The sequence below is a fragment of the Halichoerus grypus genome, chromosome 13, assembly GCF_964656455.1.
Source record: "Halichoerus grypus chromosome 13, mHalGry1.hap1.1, whole genome shotgun sequence".
NCBI lineage: Eukaryota > Metazoa > Chordata > Mammalia > Carnivora > Phocidae > Halichoerus > Halichoerus grypus.
Genome location: NC_135724.1, coordinates 86770763 through 86789114, shown reverse-complemented (window position 1 = coordinate 86789114; position 18352 = coordinate 86770763). Strand labels below are relative to the sequence as shown.

Genomic DNA, 18352 nt, shown 5'->3' with positions numbered 1-18352 from the left:
TTGGTTGTGAGGTGCCTGAGCTGAAAGGGGACGGTGCCGGGTGGGGTGGGGGGTGGGGGTAACAAACCAGAAAGACCAATGATGTTGGGAATTTGTTGTCATGGCTTTGTGTTTTTAAAAAAGAGGTTCCCATCTGCAAGGCCCTGGTCCCATGAGGGGTTCTCAGTACACAAGCCCTCTCAGGCAGCTGATCCCTCTGCCCAGCCCACAGACAGGCACTGAGCGTCACTTTTTCAGCTCTTCCCTTGCTTGGGCTGGTATGGACAGAGCTTCTCTAAGCCACTTAGAGCCTCAGTTTCCCTATCTGTTCATGGGAATAAAGACACACTCAATCTTTTTATGTTGCTTTAAGGACTGAGAAGTAATGCAGGGAAGCAGTGTAATGTAATGCCTGGCACACAGAGAGCTGCCGGGCGATAAAGAGCAGACTCCGGAGCCAACCTGGGTTTGAACCCTGCCTCTGCCAGTTCCTCACTGTTTGACCTTGGGCAAGTTCCTTAACCTCTCTGTGCCTTTGTCTCCTTGTCTATAAAACCGGGTAATAATTATATCTCCTTCATAGGGTCATGACTGAGGAAGAACAAAATTAATACCCATGGAGTGCTTAGAACATTGCTTTATATTAGTAGTCCTGGTTATTTTATTATTCCTGTTATCAGTCACCTCCAGGGCCTCTGCTATGCTTGGGCTGGAATCTACCTCTTTCCTAAGTAGATATTCAAAACTTTTCTCCAAAAGAAGGGGGCTTTCTATCCCTGAAGGAAACAGGTGTCACTTACATCATCTTTTCAATAGGAGAAAGAGTTCAACATTACGTTTGGGTGATGATCCAGAGAATACCCCAGTGCAGCATGGCAGAAAGCATGTGCAAATCAGACTGAGACAGGCCCGGCCTGAATTCAGCCCTGCTGTTTACCTAGCTGTGTGGCTGGGGAGAGGTTCCTTAACCTTTCTGAGCTGCAGCTTTCCTCCTCTCACAAATGAAGTTAACAGTAAGGATTCAAAGAACTAAAGGTGGAGGCAGTTGACCCAGTGTCTGGCCCACAGTTGGTACTCAGTGACTCACTGAGGGAGAGAAAGTTTTAGTGGGTCCAAAAGGGAAGACAAAGCTGAATTCTCATTTCCAAATTTTTGTGGCATGTTGAATTCACACTGTTTTAATAGCTGAGGATCTCCGAAGAACTTCGTTAATTTTCTTAAGAGGGCTTTCCATCGTCCCTTTAATGTACCAAAAAGACTAGATTTGTTTGGAGTTTTATTCCTGAAACCCCTGCTTTCCTCATGATCTATTGACTAATCCATCGTGGCCGCCATGTCCCTCCCTGCGCCTCCAGGGAGAAACGCCGCCAAAGAAAGGTGTTAATAAAAAGCATCTTCTTCGTCCAGAACAAACTGCTCACGCACAAGCCGTTTATAATCCAAATTTGATTTTCATTTTAATTTTTTTAATGAGGGTTCATCCTTTATGCCACTTCCCTCTCGTGATCCACCAGGCTCCAGGCTCAGAGCTGAGGATTCCCAAGTGGGCATTAATCACCTCCCAGGAATATTCCCTGAGGCAAACACTGTCTCAAGTCACATAAAGTAGCCCATAAAACGCCAGGGCTGAATATCGTACCCGTCATTCCTTCTTCCCCAGTGTGGGCCTCTTGTTGAAATATAACATGTTCAAGTTCATTCCTTAATTTCACTCCACCAGCCCTGGTATATAAAAAATCTGGGTATCCTTTTTATCTTTTCATTCTGTATATGTGTGGGCCTTTTTTTGTTTTGCGCGCGCGTGTGTGTGTGTGTGTGTGTGTGTGCACGCGCATGCTAGTGGGAGGGGTGCGGAGAGGAAGTGAATTTACCCTGCTGTGAATCAAGGAAGGTTTTTCTCTCCGCCTTGATTGCTTAAAGGACAGTCTTGATTCCCCCTGCTCAGGGAAACAAAGACAGCCAGAGAAGGTGGCTTAATGGAGACAGCTTGAAATGGCCAAAGTTTGAATATCCTTGCGCGCAGAGAAAAGAGCAAGACGAAAGCCCCGCTAATTACAAAAGTTGCTTTATGAAAGATAATTCAAAGCAATAATTTAGCAAACATAATCAAGTCGCACAGATGGGGTTGTTGATGGATGGATTGCAACATGCAATTAGCAGCTCTCGCAGTTACATATCATTAACCCTCCGAGCACAAAAATTATTTTCTCATTATTAGTTGAAAAGGTAAAATTAAGCTGACTAGACAGTAAAGGAACAAACTACAATTAATTACCTTCATTTATTACAGTCATTATTTTAAACTTATTTTTACTTGGAGAGAGAGATGAAAACATCTAAATTAAAAGTTTTGTTATGCTAAACCAGAGGTGAAACTTTTCTAAGGAGTGTGTATACTGGCCCAGCCACGAAGACGGCAGGCCCACTGCAAGATTTTTTTCTCTCTGCTTCCCTCTTCTTCCACCAGGAAGGGGATGTGGCCTGTATGATAGAAAACCCCTTGGCTGAGTCAGAACAGACACCTGAACCTGGGCCTGATGGAAACACTGCAGTTTGGGAACCAAGGGGGCTGATGCCTCCTCTGACCACCCAGGGTCTAACACCCAGGGTCTGAGTCCCACCCGAACACTGACAAGCTTATGTGACTTTGGCAGGTGACTTCATGTCTCTGCTGTTTCCTCGTGATGGCTCAGAGGATTGCATGAGCTTCGGTGAGATCCTCTGTCAAGTGACTGCTGAGTCGTTTATTCTCATCATGGTGGGTGTGTTTGGTGGCATGGGGCAAAGATATTCTCTCTCTGTCCTCTCAGGGTCCAAGGGAGTTTGGGCAGCATGACCACCCTCTAGGAGCTTAGAGATGAGACCCAGGTGCCACTTATAAGAGACATATTCATCATCTGTTGAATCCCTGCAGTCATTTATTCACTCAACAAAACTTTACGGAAGCCCTACTGCATACTAGGTGGTGTTCTAGATGCCTCTTGTTGTGGGGGTGGGCAGGTATTTGTGTCAGCCCCAGAAGGGCCGCCTTTCTACTGGGCGCCTCACAGGTCCACTTAACAAATACTTGTGGAGCACCTACTATGTGCCAGGCTCCAGGTGAAAGCTGTGGAAGGTCCAAAGATGGTGAGAAACCATCGCTGCCCTTAAGGAATGTCACTAGAGGTTCAGTCCCTGTGATCAAAATAATGTCCCGTCATGTCAAGAGCTCATGGGAGGCCTCTTGATTTCCTCCCAGAACTTCTTCTTTGCCGAGCTTCACACAATACCTCCCATCCCCTGCATAACTGCATTGTGTCTGGCATTCCCCCATCAAGAAATGGAATTTGTGTTTCCATTCTTTGAATCTGGGCCTGTGTCCACTTCCACCAATAGAATGTGGTGGAAGTGACCCTCTGTCAGTACTAGGTGGAGGCCTTCAGTGGACTGGCAGTTCTGCCTCCTGCCTCTTCCAGCCCAACCTGTATGGACAGGCCCTGGGAGATGAGACTCCACACGGAGGAGACGGGCTGGGAGCACCAAGGCCCCAGCACAAGTCCAGGAGCCCATCCAGCCCATCCAGCCCAGTCGAGCCATCAGGCGACTGCAGCTGCCACCTGGCTGTGACCACCTGAGAGAGGACAACAGAACTGCCCAGCTGAGCCCCATCAACCCACAAAAGCATGAGAGATAATAAGTAATCGCTTTGGGCCACTCCATTTTGGGGTGGCTGGTTACACAGCAATAGATCACCAGAATAGCCAGGATTTGCAGAGTGCCCATTCTTTGCCCTCTTTCCCCTGATTCTCAGCTCTCTTCTGCCTCTCCCCTCCTCTCTTCCACTTTTTCCTCCATTTTCTTCTCCACCCCCGGCTCCCCTCCCTCAGCCTTTTAGCAGATTTCAGCCTTCTCGAAACATTTCCCCACAGCACCAAGTTCTTAGGTGTCCATTTCTGGAGAGTGCAGCCTCCCCTCCCCCGCCGCAATTCCAGAGGGAGAGTGCCGGGTGCTCCTGGAGGAAAGTGCCTGGTGTTGCCCTGCAGATGCCCAGGTGGGGAGTGTCAACAGCTTGGAAGATTTTGTCTCTTCTCCTTTGTGTTTCTTCTGATGGGATTGAGGCACAACTCTGAGACAAACCCCAATGGCTCAAGGGAGTCTAGAGCAGACCCAGTGGAAGGTCTGTTTATGGAGGAGCAGAGAGGTAGTGTTGAAATAGAGATTTGCAAGAAAGCAAAAGGTGGAGTCTCCCTGCCTCCCCTGTGGGTCTTCTAGGTGGCAAAGCAGAGCACGTGCCCTCCAACTTGACAGCTCCGCCTCAGTGGATGTTTGTTGGGTGAGTTGATGATTCAGTCAGTCAACTGACAAATAGATATATCTAACTCTAATCCAGTCAGATATCCTCTATTGTGCCATCTGTAAAGTGGGATGGAGACACTTGTCCCCCCTGATTTACATGGGTTTAGGGGTGCCACAATGGTCAGAGATGTAAGATATTATGACCTGCCATAGTTTGAAGCCTTCCAGAACCTTCCCTGCAGGCCTCACCCAGCTAAAGGTGCCCAGCACTGTCTACCCTGAGTCCAGTCCCTCTCACTTTCAGATGGGCAGACAGCTGGAAATTCCTTCTTTTGCCCACATCTGCATGCCAGGATCTTGTGGTTGATCAGACCCGGTCCATGATGCCCACAGTGCCGCCTCCTGATCTGGGTGACACTAAAACCTCATTGCCCACTATCATCAGTTAGTAAGCAGCCAACCTTGGCACTAAAGGTGGGCCTTTCCTTTGTTAGAGAAGTCTCCCAGAGTGACTTTTCTTGCACGTCTACTATATGCTGCACACTTTCTAATGGTTATGTCATGTGTTTTCCATAATATCTCTATCAGGGAGAGGTTCTGTGATTACCCCCTTTCACATGTGAGGAAACCAGGGCTCACAGAGGAGGTGGCCAGCACCCATCCAGTGCCCAGGTCTGTACCTGCGGCGGGAGGGAAGTGAGGGTGCATGGATTCAGACCCAGGAGGGTGGTGCGGGATGATGAAAGTCCTTAGGGGAGAAACCCCAGGCCAGTGGGCCCTGCCGCTCTCTGGCCCCTGCCTACGTCTCCCCTCAGCCAGCAGACTGCCTAACTTGGTCCTGCCTCAGAGTCCTGCAGAGAATTTGCTGTTCTCTTTGCCTGATTCACTCCTTTCAAGTGTCAGATCCTCAGGGAGTAAAGAAGCCCTCCCTAACCAACTTCCCCACACCCGCCACCTTTCACAGCACAGCCCTTACTTACCCAGCATGACACTTAGCATAAGTCATCTTTATAGGCGCCAGATCATTCAGGCCTTGGGGCTACTTCCAGGGCTTTGGCTGTGACTCAGAATTAGGTGGGAGCCATAGGAGACTTTAGAGCAGACCAGGTCAGATTCAGGTTTCAATAGGATCCCTCCAACGGCTAATCAGATGGCATGGGGTAGGGTGCGCTTGGCCTTTCAGAGATGACTGAGAGGAGGAGACTGTCCCCTTGTACCCTCTACCTGAGCCCCTGCTCACCACCTCCATCCAGTGCCCAAAGCCTGAAGTCATCATTGACTTCTACACCATCTGTTCCAGCCCCAAACACTGAGTATCCCTTTTTCCCTCCCAGGCAGTCGTGGGCAGGGAAGGAGGTCCTAACCCAGGAACAAGATTCCGAGGAGGTCAATCCGTGTTCCTGCACCTGAGCTGCCTGAGAAAGCCATGGAGGGGTTCTTCACAGCTCAAATCACCTGAGACAGACATGTCTCTGCCTGCCCGGGCCACAATCCCCTAGTCAGCCCTGCATGCCATGTTGTAATTTGGTCCCTGTGGTCCCCTCCTGTTCTGCATGTACCTGCAGGACTCCTGCCCTTTCCTTTGAGCTGAAATTTAATTACAGGGCCTTTTTTTTTTTTTTGGTCTTTTTACATTATTTGCTCTTCCAGCTATCTTCGATGTCATAATTCCCTTGCTCCCCAAACTACCCTTTCTCAGAGACTCCTAGCACTGGCATGACCATCCTTTGTAAATGAGGCTTGTTATGGCCACAAATGACATTAGATGCATGTAGTCCTGACCAGCCAGCAAGACAGGGAGAAATGGCCTCGCTGACCAGCTGAACCCACTGGGAAAGACAAGCACTGGGGGCACGCATGGGCTCTGGAGCCAGGTTGGCACTGGCTTGCATCCTAGCTCTCTTCTTCCTGGCTGTGTGACCCTGGGCAAGTCACTTAACCTCTCTGGGCCTCAGTTTTCTTGTTTTTAAATGGAGATAATAATAGTACCCACCTCAAAGGATTGATGTGAGGGTTAATTGAGTTGATACTTAAAAGCCCCAGGAACAAAGCCCAGCACATAGTGTGTGCGCTCCTTGAACATAAATCGGCGTTCCAAATGGATGAGCTGAGACTTGTGTCATCACGTTTATTCTTCCCGCAAGCCCCATGAGTAGGTTTCTGGTCTTACCCATTTCTCAGGTGAGGTCACTGAGGCTCAGCAGCCAGCAAAGTTTATTGAGCCTTTAGCAAAGCCTCTCACGCATCACTACCTCTCAGCAACATGGTGAGAGAGGTGCTGCTGGTATCATCCTCTTTGACAGGTGAGAAATTGGGACTCGGACAGATTGGCTGCTTGCCTAAGCTCACACAGCTCTTCACCAACAGGGCAGAGCATGGAAGATTCAAACCTCAGTTTGAAGGGCTGAGCAGAGGCCTGGGAGTGCAGGAAGCACTGAGGATATAGATTCTAGATTGAGGGCTAAAATTGGACACTTGCAGGTGGTTAGGGCTGGGGAGGACCTCATCACTCAGCCAGACGCATGCCTTTCAGATGTGACTTTGCTGAGCTTTTTCAGATAGACTCCACCAGGGAAGCCTGACCCATAACGGGAGCTGGGATTCAAACCCAGGTCTGCACACCCAGCCCAGAACTTGGCATATAGTAATTGCTCAGTAAACAGAGTGTAACTTGCAAGATGCAATGAGGACTTCTGTCCCTCCCACTGCCCCCGGCTTGCACACGTGCACACACACTCCCTACCCTCTCCTCTTTGATGACTTAATAACCTTGATGGTGCAAGTCTCCTTGGCTCCCATAACGGGTCTTGCCCCTTTGGCTTTACCCTGCCCAGCTTGGGGTAAAACTTAAAATGAGCTGAACATCTTTCCAAATTTAATATTAAGAACCCACCAAAGCGTCATTGAACCTGTCACGCTGCATTACAACCAAATTAAGAACCAGCAGCGATCCTCTTTCATTCGGTATCATATGCCTTATAAAGTAAATTATTAATGCTTTTTTCCCCCCAGTTAAGCAGTTATTTGCAGTTGTTCCGGGTATTTCTCATTAGAAATAACATCATCTAAAGAACGATATTGATTGATTTTTTTTAATCTTGGAATCATGGACGTGAACCACATATTTATATGACATTCCCTTTAACTAGAATTCTCATGCTTTATTTTTATATTATTGATCTTTTTGACACGAATTGCTTTTTGGCCTTGTGCAAACGTTGTAAGCTTTCCGCCTGCAGAGGAATGGGTCGGCGTCTGGGCCAGGCTGGGAAGAGTGATCGCTCCAGCGGCGTGGCGGTAACATTCCCGCACATTTAACAACAATTAGTCTATGCTGACGCCATGGTAGGCTTTCGTGTATGAAAATTTACAAGCCTTTTAATGGACTGCATTATGGAAGGCCATGCGGGGCCAGTCGGTGGGGAGATGAGGCCGCCAGGCGCGCATCCATCTTGTGGCACTGTCAGCCAAGTGTCTCTTAGCACTCGTGTCTGCCGGGGGGTGGCAGGGAGCAAAGCAGAAGCTTCTGCAACAGCTAGCCCACCACGCCAGCGTGGGACATGTGGCCATTCCCACAGTCACTCATGCGACCATCCAGTAGATGTTTGTTGAGCACCTACTATGTGCCAAGCGCCTACTATGTGCCTCAGCATGAGGTGGTGAGCATAAGTATTCACTCATGTTCAAAAAATAGTTGAGCAGCTGCTGTGTGCCAAGGGCTGATAGTGAGAAGGTGAACACAAATTACTCATCAGGCGCCCTTGGTGGAGTAGAAATGACATAAGCCGAGAGTTGCACAGACCTGAGTTCAAATCCCATCTCTGTCCTTTGACAGGGTTTTCGGCAAACCTCAGTTTCCCTGGCTATAAAATAGGGATGGTAATAAATATAAATATAAAATAGGGATCCTCCCAGGGATCCATGCAGATAAAATGCTTGATGTGGTGTAAACCTCCCAGAGGCGGGACCATAGAATCATGATTATTTAGTGTCGTTGCTCTCCAGCCAGCTCCCCTGAAACATATGCACACCCTTGCTTCCCTTTTCAGTTCCACTGAGAACTTCACTCTACAGCAGACATTTATTTGGCACCTGCTGTTTACCAGGGTCAGTGCCAGGCTCTAGGTATATGGCAGTGAGCACCCCAGATCCTATTCCTGTCTTCATGGCACTCACAGCCTAGTGGGAGAGACAGATGGATGCACACCCCTTGGTGCCACTGATAATCATGGCTATGATTGAGTTTCACGTGGCCAGGATGTGGGATGGGCAAGATTAAAACAGCCCACTCATTCCCTCGTTCCAAAACTATTTCTTGAGCCTCTACTGTGTGCAGACCCTGTTCAGGGCGCTAGGGACACAGCAGGGAACAAGAGAGACAGGGCCTCTGGCCCTGGGGAGCTCAGAGTACATCGGGGGACATGGCACATTTGTATCTTGCACATAAATTATTTGAAAGGCAGTATGTGCAGTGGTTAGGGACAGCCTGGGTTCAGATCCTTGCTGTGCTACTTGCTAATTGTGTGACCTGGGGCAAGGTATTTTTCTCTCTGTGTTCCTTGATTTCTTCATCTGTAAATGGGACTCATATGTACTTTATAAGGTAAGCGTGAAGATCAAATGAGGTTATAGCCAGAAAGGCTTAAAGCAATGACTGGTGCAAAGAAAGCTGAGAGCCCTGTCGGAGGCTAAGCACTGACCGTGGCTATGGCAATGTTCTGATTCTGAAATCCTCCAGCAGTGTATTGACTAATGACGGATGAGCTGAATGCTGCCAAGGCAAAACGCAGTTGCACCCAGAATGGCCCCACTCCTGCCTTCCTTTTGATCTAGCTGAGAGGCAGAGGGCCGGACTGCAGGACCCCCTAGGGTTGTTGCCAGGGTGGGGCCCCTGAAGTGTCATCCCCAAGTTTAGGTACTGGAAAAGGAACCTTCCTGGATGTGGGTGTCCTCCATGAGGTGAGCCCTGCAAGAGGCCCTCAAGCATCCAGTATCACAGTCTACCCCTCCCTGTGCCCTGAGCGTCAGGACTGAGGCCCAGAGAGGTTAAGAAACCCACCTAGGGTCACACAGTGAGGGAAAAGAAAGGTCTAGATGCAGATTCAAGTCCATTTAATCCCCATACTCAGAGTGGCCTCAGTCAGGCAGCTAATGAAGGCAAAGGCACTGGATTTGGGGTCTCAAAAAACCAAGTCCAAGTCCCACCACTACTCCTTGGCTGTGTGACCTTGGGTAGGTCACTTCACCAACCTCAGTCTCCTGCTCTGTAGAATGGGTTCTTGTAACTCCCACTGTGTTTATCGGTTTATCGGTGGGAGGGAGAGACAGGCAGATTGCCACGTGGTCACCAAGCAGAAAGGAAATCTTTCCCTGTAACTGACAGCAGCATCTTTCCTTTAAGGCTTTGCCACTCAAAGTGTGGTCCATGGGCCAGCAGCATCTGCAGCACCTGGGAGTTCAGTAGAAAGGCAGTCTCAGCCTCCCACCCTCCCCCAGACCTCCTGAATCAGAATCTACAGTTGAACAAAGTCCTCTGGTGTGATTCGTAATCATGTTGAAGCTTGAGATGCTCAACCTTAGACCAGCCCACTGGCCTTCAACCCTGGCTGCCCAGAGGAATCTCCTGAGGGCTTTAAAAAAAAAAAAAACACTGAGATCTGGGTCTCACCCCAGATTGGCTGGCATTCTTGGTCTGGTATGAGACTTGGGCATCAGGACTTTAAAAGCTTCTGCTGGTGATTCTAATGTTTGAGGAGCTCTGCCCTAGAAGCCACCATCTAGTGGAGGAGACAGACACAGGGAAATAACCAGCGACGTGCTGGTCAATACTGAACAATGGGGGGGGGGGCGGTGGGGGGGGAGACGGGACTGATTTGTATCATCTGCCACTTTCCACAGTGTAAATCCTTCCAGCATGGCCAATTTCAAGCTGCCAGCACGGGGTTGGGAAGAGAAGCACAGTTCACCATGCAGACGTAATAGATGTGAGTAACCTTAAAGCACAGAGAGGAGTGAAATGCAATCAAACAATTAGGAAGTAATGAGTACTGAATATGTATTTCCTTTTTTTTTTTTTTTTTTCAAATTTTTGTGGCAAAACACATATAACTTAAAATTTACCACCTTAACTGCTTTTAAGTGTACAGTTCAGTGACATTAAGTACATTCACACTGTTGTGCAACCATCACCACCATCCATTTCCAGAACTTTTTTCATCTTCCCAAACTAAAACTCATTCAACAAGAGTACCCATTCAACAAGAATTCCCCATTCCCCAGCCCTGGCAACCACCGTTCTCGTTTCTGAATCTCACTTTGGCTACTCTAAGTAATTCATGTAAGTGGAATCATACAGTTGTTGTCTTTATGTGGCTGGCTAATTTCATTCAGCATAATGTCCTCAAGATTCATCCATTTGTAGTATCGTTATTTTTAATATAAATTATTTACTATAATTATAGGTTCATTTGATTTAATTTTTAATAATGGCTGTGTTTAACAACCAGCTTGCAAAATTCCTGAAAATTTAACAATCAGCTTTTGCAAGCTCCTACAGGCGAGCCCCCAGCACACCACCAGAAGTAAGCCTTGTACTAAGTAAGAACAGGGCAGGCTTTAGGACAGAGGTCAGCAAACGATGGCCCTTGGGCCAAAGCCTGTTTGTATAAATAAAGTTTTATGGGAACACAGCCATGCTCATTCATTTATGTGTTGTCTATAGCTGTTTTCATATCACAACAGCAGAGTTCAGTAGCTGCAACAGAACCCGTATGGCCTGCGAAGCCAAAGATATTTATTATCTGACCCTCTACTGGAGAAGTTTGCTGACCCCTGCTTTTAGGTGTATAGGGAGTGGAAGAGATTGAATTGACTTATTCATTCATTTGTTTACTCAGCAAATATTTGCAGAGCACTTCTGTGTGCCAGGCATTGTTCTAGGCACAGGCGCAAATAAGACAAAGTCCATTCCCTCCCAGAGGTGACCTTCTGGGGGAAGACAGACATAATTCGGACACTCACACAGCAAGTAAATACAGTACAATTACCATCTGCAGCAGGGGCGGTGACAGGGAGCTTCCTGGGGCTGTGAGAGCCTCCTGGGATGTCAGGGAGGGCTTCCAGGAGGAAATGACCTATGAACTAAAGCAAGAGTAGGAACATCAGAATGTGGCTAAAACCCCAGGAAGGGCAGAATGGCATTCCAGGTAAAAGGAACAGTATGTGCAAAAGCCCTGAGGTGGGAAGGAAGTTAGACTTGCAGGGGCTAAAAGCCAGGGAAAGGTATCCTGAGTCCCCAGGCCCTCACCTATGCCCTGGCCTCTGTCCACCCCCAGATCCACCCTGCCAAGCACAGCATCACCTTGAACCAGGCTCACCCAGGCAGGTTGGTACCCATTGCCTCCCTACCCTCAAAGGCCACTTCCTAAAGTCTCTCCACTCTCCCCTCTCCTGGCCCTGGAACCCACACTGCAGCAGACAAAGATCTCGTATTTATTTCCTCCCTGAGGTTTATAAACTCCTGCCCTGTAATAAAATTATTCCTATCACAAGCACAAAATAATAACAATTAAAATACATAAAACCAAATATTAGTGGGGACCAACAAAGATGAAGATTAGCCAAATCCTATGTCCCAGAACCAAGCAGAGACCCTGCCCTAAGACACGGAGGTGGGGCCAAGGGGCAGGAGGGTATTTCCATTTCTTGAGCTCCTCCTGGGTGCCACGTTCAAGGCTGACTGTCTGACATCTGGAATGTTGTGGAATATTCTAGGGAATTCTAAAATAGAGATGATTGTGTTTCTTTTATAAGGAGGAAACTGAGACTCAGAGAGGTTGACATCAGATCACCTAGCCACTGAGGAGAAGAGCTGGGATTTGAACCCATGTGTGTCAGCATGAGTCCTAGGAGGCTCATTCCTGTAGCAGCGTCGAGCACAGCTGGAGTTTATTTCTCACATCACAATCTAGTGTTGGTTGATGGGGGGAAGGGGACTGTTCACCGTAGTCATTCAGGGACCCAGGCATGTCTTATCTTCTGGCTCTGCCCTCCACTGTGTCCCAGAGTCCCCTTCCTTTGGTTGACACGGCGGGGGGGGGGGGGGGGGGAGTGGGGGGGGAGGAAAACATGGTGGATCTCTGGGGAGGTTCTCAAGATCCAGACCTGGAAGTGGCCACGTCATTTTTGCCCACATTCCCTTGGCCAGATTTCAATTAGAGGGCCATGTCCAATTTTAAGGGAGGCTGAAAAGATAGTCTACATTGTGTGCCCAAGAAGGAGAGAAAAAGTCAGGGTTATGTGAGCACATAACCGTGTCTGTTGCCCTGTGGACTCCCTCCTTGATGAAGCACCTTCCTCATTAGCTGTTGGGGAACAAGATGGAGCCCAGAATGCAGAGCTTTGTACACAGGATCAGTACATTTTGGAAAGATGAATGGGAAATGGAATTCAAGGGTCTGCCAAATCCAAGGGGCAGCAAAGCAAGAGCAAGGAAGGATTTTAACAATTTGGCAGATGTTTTAAAGCCCCTACTGTGTGTCCTGCTCTGTGCTGGACTGGCTAAGGGAAGAAATGAGCTCTGTCCCAACAAGAAGGCCAAACCACCCCCAAGGAACCCACATTCACAGTCCACTAGGAAAGGAAGCAGAAGCGAAGTAGGAGGAAAATGCCCTGTGTGCCATGGTGAATGATTATTTCATAGGCAGGCAATAGGGAAGACTTCCCGGAGGAGGTGAAGTTGCGCTCAGGTGAGGAAGACGGATAGGATGGAACATGGAGAGGAGAATGAGGTGTGGCGGTAAAGAGCACAGGCCTTGGCATCGGGCAGACCTGGGTTCAAGCCCCGCTTGGATCACTGAGGAGGTGATCTCAGGCAGGTCATTTCCTCTCGTTCCAAGCTTTAGTTTCCTCATGAGTAAATTGGTGCCTACTGTACGGGTTTGTCATGAGGATGAAATGAGATGGTCATGGGGGTGGAGTGCTTAGCTAAGTGCATAGCACACAGAAGGCTTAAAATGAAGACTATTTCTCAGTGGCTGTTCAGTGGGCAGTGCCACTGAATCTCTCTGGAGGTATGATCCATGGGGATCGGGGGAGAGGACAAGGCTAGGAAAGACATTCAGGTACAACAGAGGGACCCTGAGTGCCAGGCTCAGTCTGCGTTTCGTCTCATGGGCAGAGGAGGTGCTATAGAGTCTCTTTTGGTGTATGAGGACAGCAGCCCTGGAAACCTTTTCTAGAAAGACCCCTCTGGAGGTATGTGGGGTGGAGAGGGTTGACTCAAGAGTCAAAATCTGGAGCATTTGAGACCTACAGCAATAATGGTGTTCTGGCCTGAGGCAGGGGCAAAAGAGTGGCAAAGACAAGGCTGGTGTGAAAGAGGTTGGAAGTGGGGCCCAGACTAGACATGGCAGATGGAGATACAGGGCCTGGGTCTCAGGCTCCAGAGGGCACAGGGCATGACAGCATTAACAGAAGAGGCAGGGGCAGAGCTGGTTTTGGGAAAACAATCCCAGTTGGTTTGGACACCCAGCCTCTAGGATCCAGGGACTCCTGGACTCAACCTGGCTCTGCCTCTCACCAGCTGTGTGACCTTGAGCAAGTCATTTGCCCTCCCTGAGCCTCACCTCCTTCATCTGGAAAACAAGGATAATATTATCCTTCCCTAATAGGGTTGTTGTGGAAGATTCCATAAGATTATGCCTAGCACACAGTAGGTGCTCAAGAAACAGTCCTTGTTATCACCATAATTTTTCCTATTGAGTCAGACCAAAAACTGGGTTAAGAAAAGACAGATGCTAAACCAGCAGGTTCCTCAGACACTCTGCAGGCTGTGAGGATACTACTACTAATAACAACGTCAGTAACCACAGAAGCAGCCAAACCCTCCTGTGTGCTCCGTATATGCCAGGCATTCTTCCAGACCCTCTACAAGTACTGGCCTTTGACATCATTGCTGCAACCCTCTGGGATAGGGGTTGATATTGTGCCTGTTGTAGAGACGAACAAACTGAGGCATGAAGGCCAAACAGCTAGGAGATTGGGTGAACAGCCCAGGAGCTTCTGTTTTGGAGATCAGATCTGCCTGGGAGGTAAATAATTCTACTCTGGGCCCCAAGGAGTGCCAGGCCCAGCTCTTAACCACATGCCCTGAGGTGAGACAAGGAGAGAGAGAGTCTCAAAGAAGCCAAAGGATTAGAGGCTACAGCCTGATTGACATTGGTTCAAGAGAAATGCCCAGAAGATTTTATTTATTTTATGTTCTACTTAATTGTGTGAGACCTGGGTTCAAATTTGGATCTGCCACTTGCCTAGCATCTTTGAGTCATAAAAAGATTTTTCAAATCTCTCTGCTTTAATTTTCTTTCGTATAATAATTACAAAGATAAATAACAAATAATTGCCAAAAAACACATTGCCTTCTAAAAGCAGCAAAAACTTTCTGGCATCCAAGACAAAGGAAGGTCATTGTGTTCATCCCCGTCTCCAGACTGCTTGACTCCAAGTTATCCTGGACAGAGAGCTGTTGTGCAGGGCTTCTGAGCCTTTGCACATTCTGTTCCCTTCTCCCAGAATGCTTTTCCTACATAAGCTCCCAGCAAATCCCTGCTTGTCCTTCAAGCCTCCACCCAAATGTGACCTTAACTGTGAGAGTCCTGGTCCTCCAGGTCCCTGTCTTCACCTGTGTCCCCTGGGCCTTTTCTGCCATCCCTTCTGGAAGAGGCCCTTTCAATGGGCAGGGATGGGGTTTTGACATCTCTGCTTCTTCTGAAAATTAGGTATCACAGAATCCAGCTCTATTGTTTTCCAAATTAATTTAAACAGTACTCTCTGCCAGCAGCCCAGGTGGGCTCTTAAGAAGGCAGACAACACATGGCATGGCTCTCTGCTTATAACCCTCCAGTAACTTCCACTGGAGGCTGGAATGAAATCTAGACCTCTAACCAACCAGGCCCTCGGTCCCCGAGCCTCTGCCTTATCTCTCACCCTGTTCCCCTTCTCTCTGTGCATCCTTTATGTACTTTCTTGAACACATGCTCTCCCCACCTCAGAGCCTTTGCACAGCCTCTTCCCTCTGCTTGATGCACTCTTTCCACCGATTTTGTCCACTTAATGCAGAGGTTCTCAACCTCGGCACATTCGACATTTCGGACCAGGTAATTCTGTGTTGTGAGGGCTGTCATGTGCATTGTAGGATGTTGACTAGCATCCCTAGCCTGCACCCACTAGATGTCAGAAGAACCTCTCTCCTCAGTTGGACAGCCAAAACTGTCTCCAGACTGTGTCCCCTGAGGGGCACAATTGCTGAGAACCACTGACCTAATGCCTACATGTTTTTCAGGTTGCTATTCAAATGTCACTTTCTCAGGAGGGGCTCTGTGACCTCCCAAATTAAATCACACTTCCCTGTTATTTACACTTGTGGCATCCTTCACAATATTTAGCATGATTTATAATTATATATTTGTTTTGTCTAATTATTCAAATAATGGTTGTCCCTCCCACTTAACCAAAAGAAAGAGGGAGCACTTTGTAGACTATTATGTTCCCAGGTCCCACACAGAGCCTGACACACAATGGGTGCTGCGTGAGTATTTATTACATGAATGTGGACATATAGTAAGATTGGCAAACATGACTATGCGGTTTCCATGTTCCAGGCAGCATTCTAAACACTTTACAGATACCAATTCACTATTCCTTATGACCACCCTATGGCAGGTGTTATTATCAAAATTTTACAAATAAGATCGATGAAGCACAGAGAGGTTAGGTAACTTGCCCAAGGTCACACAGGTCATAAGGGGCAGAAACAAGATTTGCACCCAGGCAGTCTGGCTCCAGAGTCCTTTACTTTAACCATTATTTATTAAGCATCTACTGTGTGCCATGCCATGGGGATAGAGCAATAAATAAGAGGTACATAGCCCAGGTTTTATATATATATATAAAATATATAAACACACAGGTATCCCACTCAGTTCCAGAAAGGTGGCTCTGTTTACAGGTGCAGACACTCATGCACAGAGATGCTGAGATGCTGAGCAAGGTCACACAGCCAGTTGGCAGCAGAACACCTCTCTTTATTCCAGGCTTTACGTGCTTCCTACTACACCTCACGTCCACGGGGTAGGGACACTTTGACAATTTAACCAGTCAATTATAATAATATTTTTCTCTTGGAATGTTTAAACAAAAAAAAAGTTGGCTTGCCAAGGTATAATCATGGCTCAGAGGCCAACCTGACATTAGTTATTAATTAGGCCATTATGCATTCCACAGTGATAATTGCTTTGCTGCAAAGTCACCAAGCATGAAACGGACCCAGCACAGAAATGCAATCTATCAATCTGAGAAGTCGCAGCCCAGTTGCGTTCTCTCACCTTGAGTCGGGTGTACGCCATAGCAGGAAACAAAAAGAAATTAATGATACATCGATAGGCAATAGCAAGCCAGACCCTTCCCAGTCCCACCTCAGGAGATCACATGCCTAGGCGCAGGGACAGCATCTAAGTGAAGTTTATCAGCGAGAATGGCCATTTCTCTTTGATCTCCTAGATGGTAGAAATCTGTTCATCTCCTTTCCCTTTTTTTTTTCACCTTGTTATTTAGGAGGAGAGTAAAAAAGCCATCTCTCAGCCATCTGTTTGCCTTGCCTGTTGCTTTTTGTAATGAGTAGGGTGGGGGAACAGCAACACCGGGGCTTCCTGGGCCATCAGGAGCAATCCAGTACTTCCGTCTGCATTCTGTCTCAGTCTAGGTTCTGTCCCAGGCCTGGGGGGGAGGAGAGGAGAATCCCAGCCCCACCCAAGCCTTGGAGTGGGAGGTGTCTGTGTCGAGGGCAGCTGGGAGGCCCATTTTAAGAGAAAACCTTGGATTGCAAAAAACAAACATCCACTGAAGCTAGCCTTCACAAAGAGAATTTATTATTGTGTTGGCTGTGATGATATTTATGGGGCATCTGTTGTACACCAGACACATTTGTGCCGTTTAATCCTCATAGCAGTCCCGTGAGGGAAGAATTGGTATTCTCCCCATTTTACAGAAGAAACTGAAGCTCATCAAGTTGAGGTGACTTGACCAAAGTGCCTCAGCTAGTGGTGGAGCTGGGATTTGAACCCAAGCTCATGAACACAGCACTCTCCTGAGACCACATGAAGGGCCAGAGAAAGCACAGCTGGGCTTCCCAGAGGGTGGAACAGGGAACCAGAAGGGCATGGAAACGAGGAGGGTGCTTCTGCTACAAGGGGCAAGATCGCTCATCTTGCCTCCCTAGGCCGGCTTTCTCACACATGATAGATAGAAGGTGGCCCCCATAACAGCCATCTCAGCCTCTGGGTTCACCCCACAGTCAATGACGCTAACAACACAGACAAATCAAAATCAACCTGTCTCAAATTCAAACTCCTGGGATAATGAAGATCATTAGCCTAGCTTGAGACTGGTGTGGGCCCCTGGTGCAGTCAGCTGTGCCCGGGAAGATGCCTCAGTACAAACATCAGCTACCGTGGCCCATCTAGGAAGAAGAAAGATTGTAGACTAGTAAGCTGGCCGTCAGGCCTCTTCCAGCCTCTTACCAGTTTGGTCCATTTATGCTCCCCACTGCCCACCTCTCCCTCTCATCTCACCCCTTCACCGTACTGGAGTCACTACTCGGTTCCTGCAGATACTTACTTAAAATTTGTTAACAGTTTTTTTTTAATTGAGATGTAATTGACATATAACATTATATTAGTTTCAGGTGTGCTATGTGTCTCTCTTGCTAAGTGAGCACCACAATTAAGTCTAGTTAATATGCCTACCACACATGGTTACTTGTTTGTTTCCTAACAGTAGTTTCTCGCTATCCCCTAATATCCAGGCTATGCTTCAGTGTCCCTGATTGGCTCCTCCGTTTTTTAAATCTTTTTTTGATCCATATCAGGACTCCTACAGGGCCCACACACTGGGATTGGTTGATGTGCCTCCTAAGTACGGCAACCCAGCTGTCCTGGTTGGACTGGGATGCAGAACTTCCGGTTGTAAGGCTGGGAAGGTCTTGAGGTACAAAACTCTTTGGGCTAAAACTGGGAAAGCCCCAGGCACGGTGGGACAGGTT

The 18352-nt window shown here is 47.9% G+C and overlaps 1 protein-coding gene across 12 annotated transcripts in view; it reads left to right on the top strand.

Moving 5' to 3' along the window:
- The window catches only part of CUX2 (cut like homeobox 2), a 256506-nt gene that overhangs the window by 160679 nt on the left and 77475 nt on the right, over window positions 1-18352 (top strand). The gene's annotated exons all lie outside the window — the stretch shown is intronic.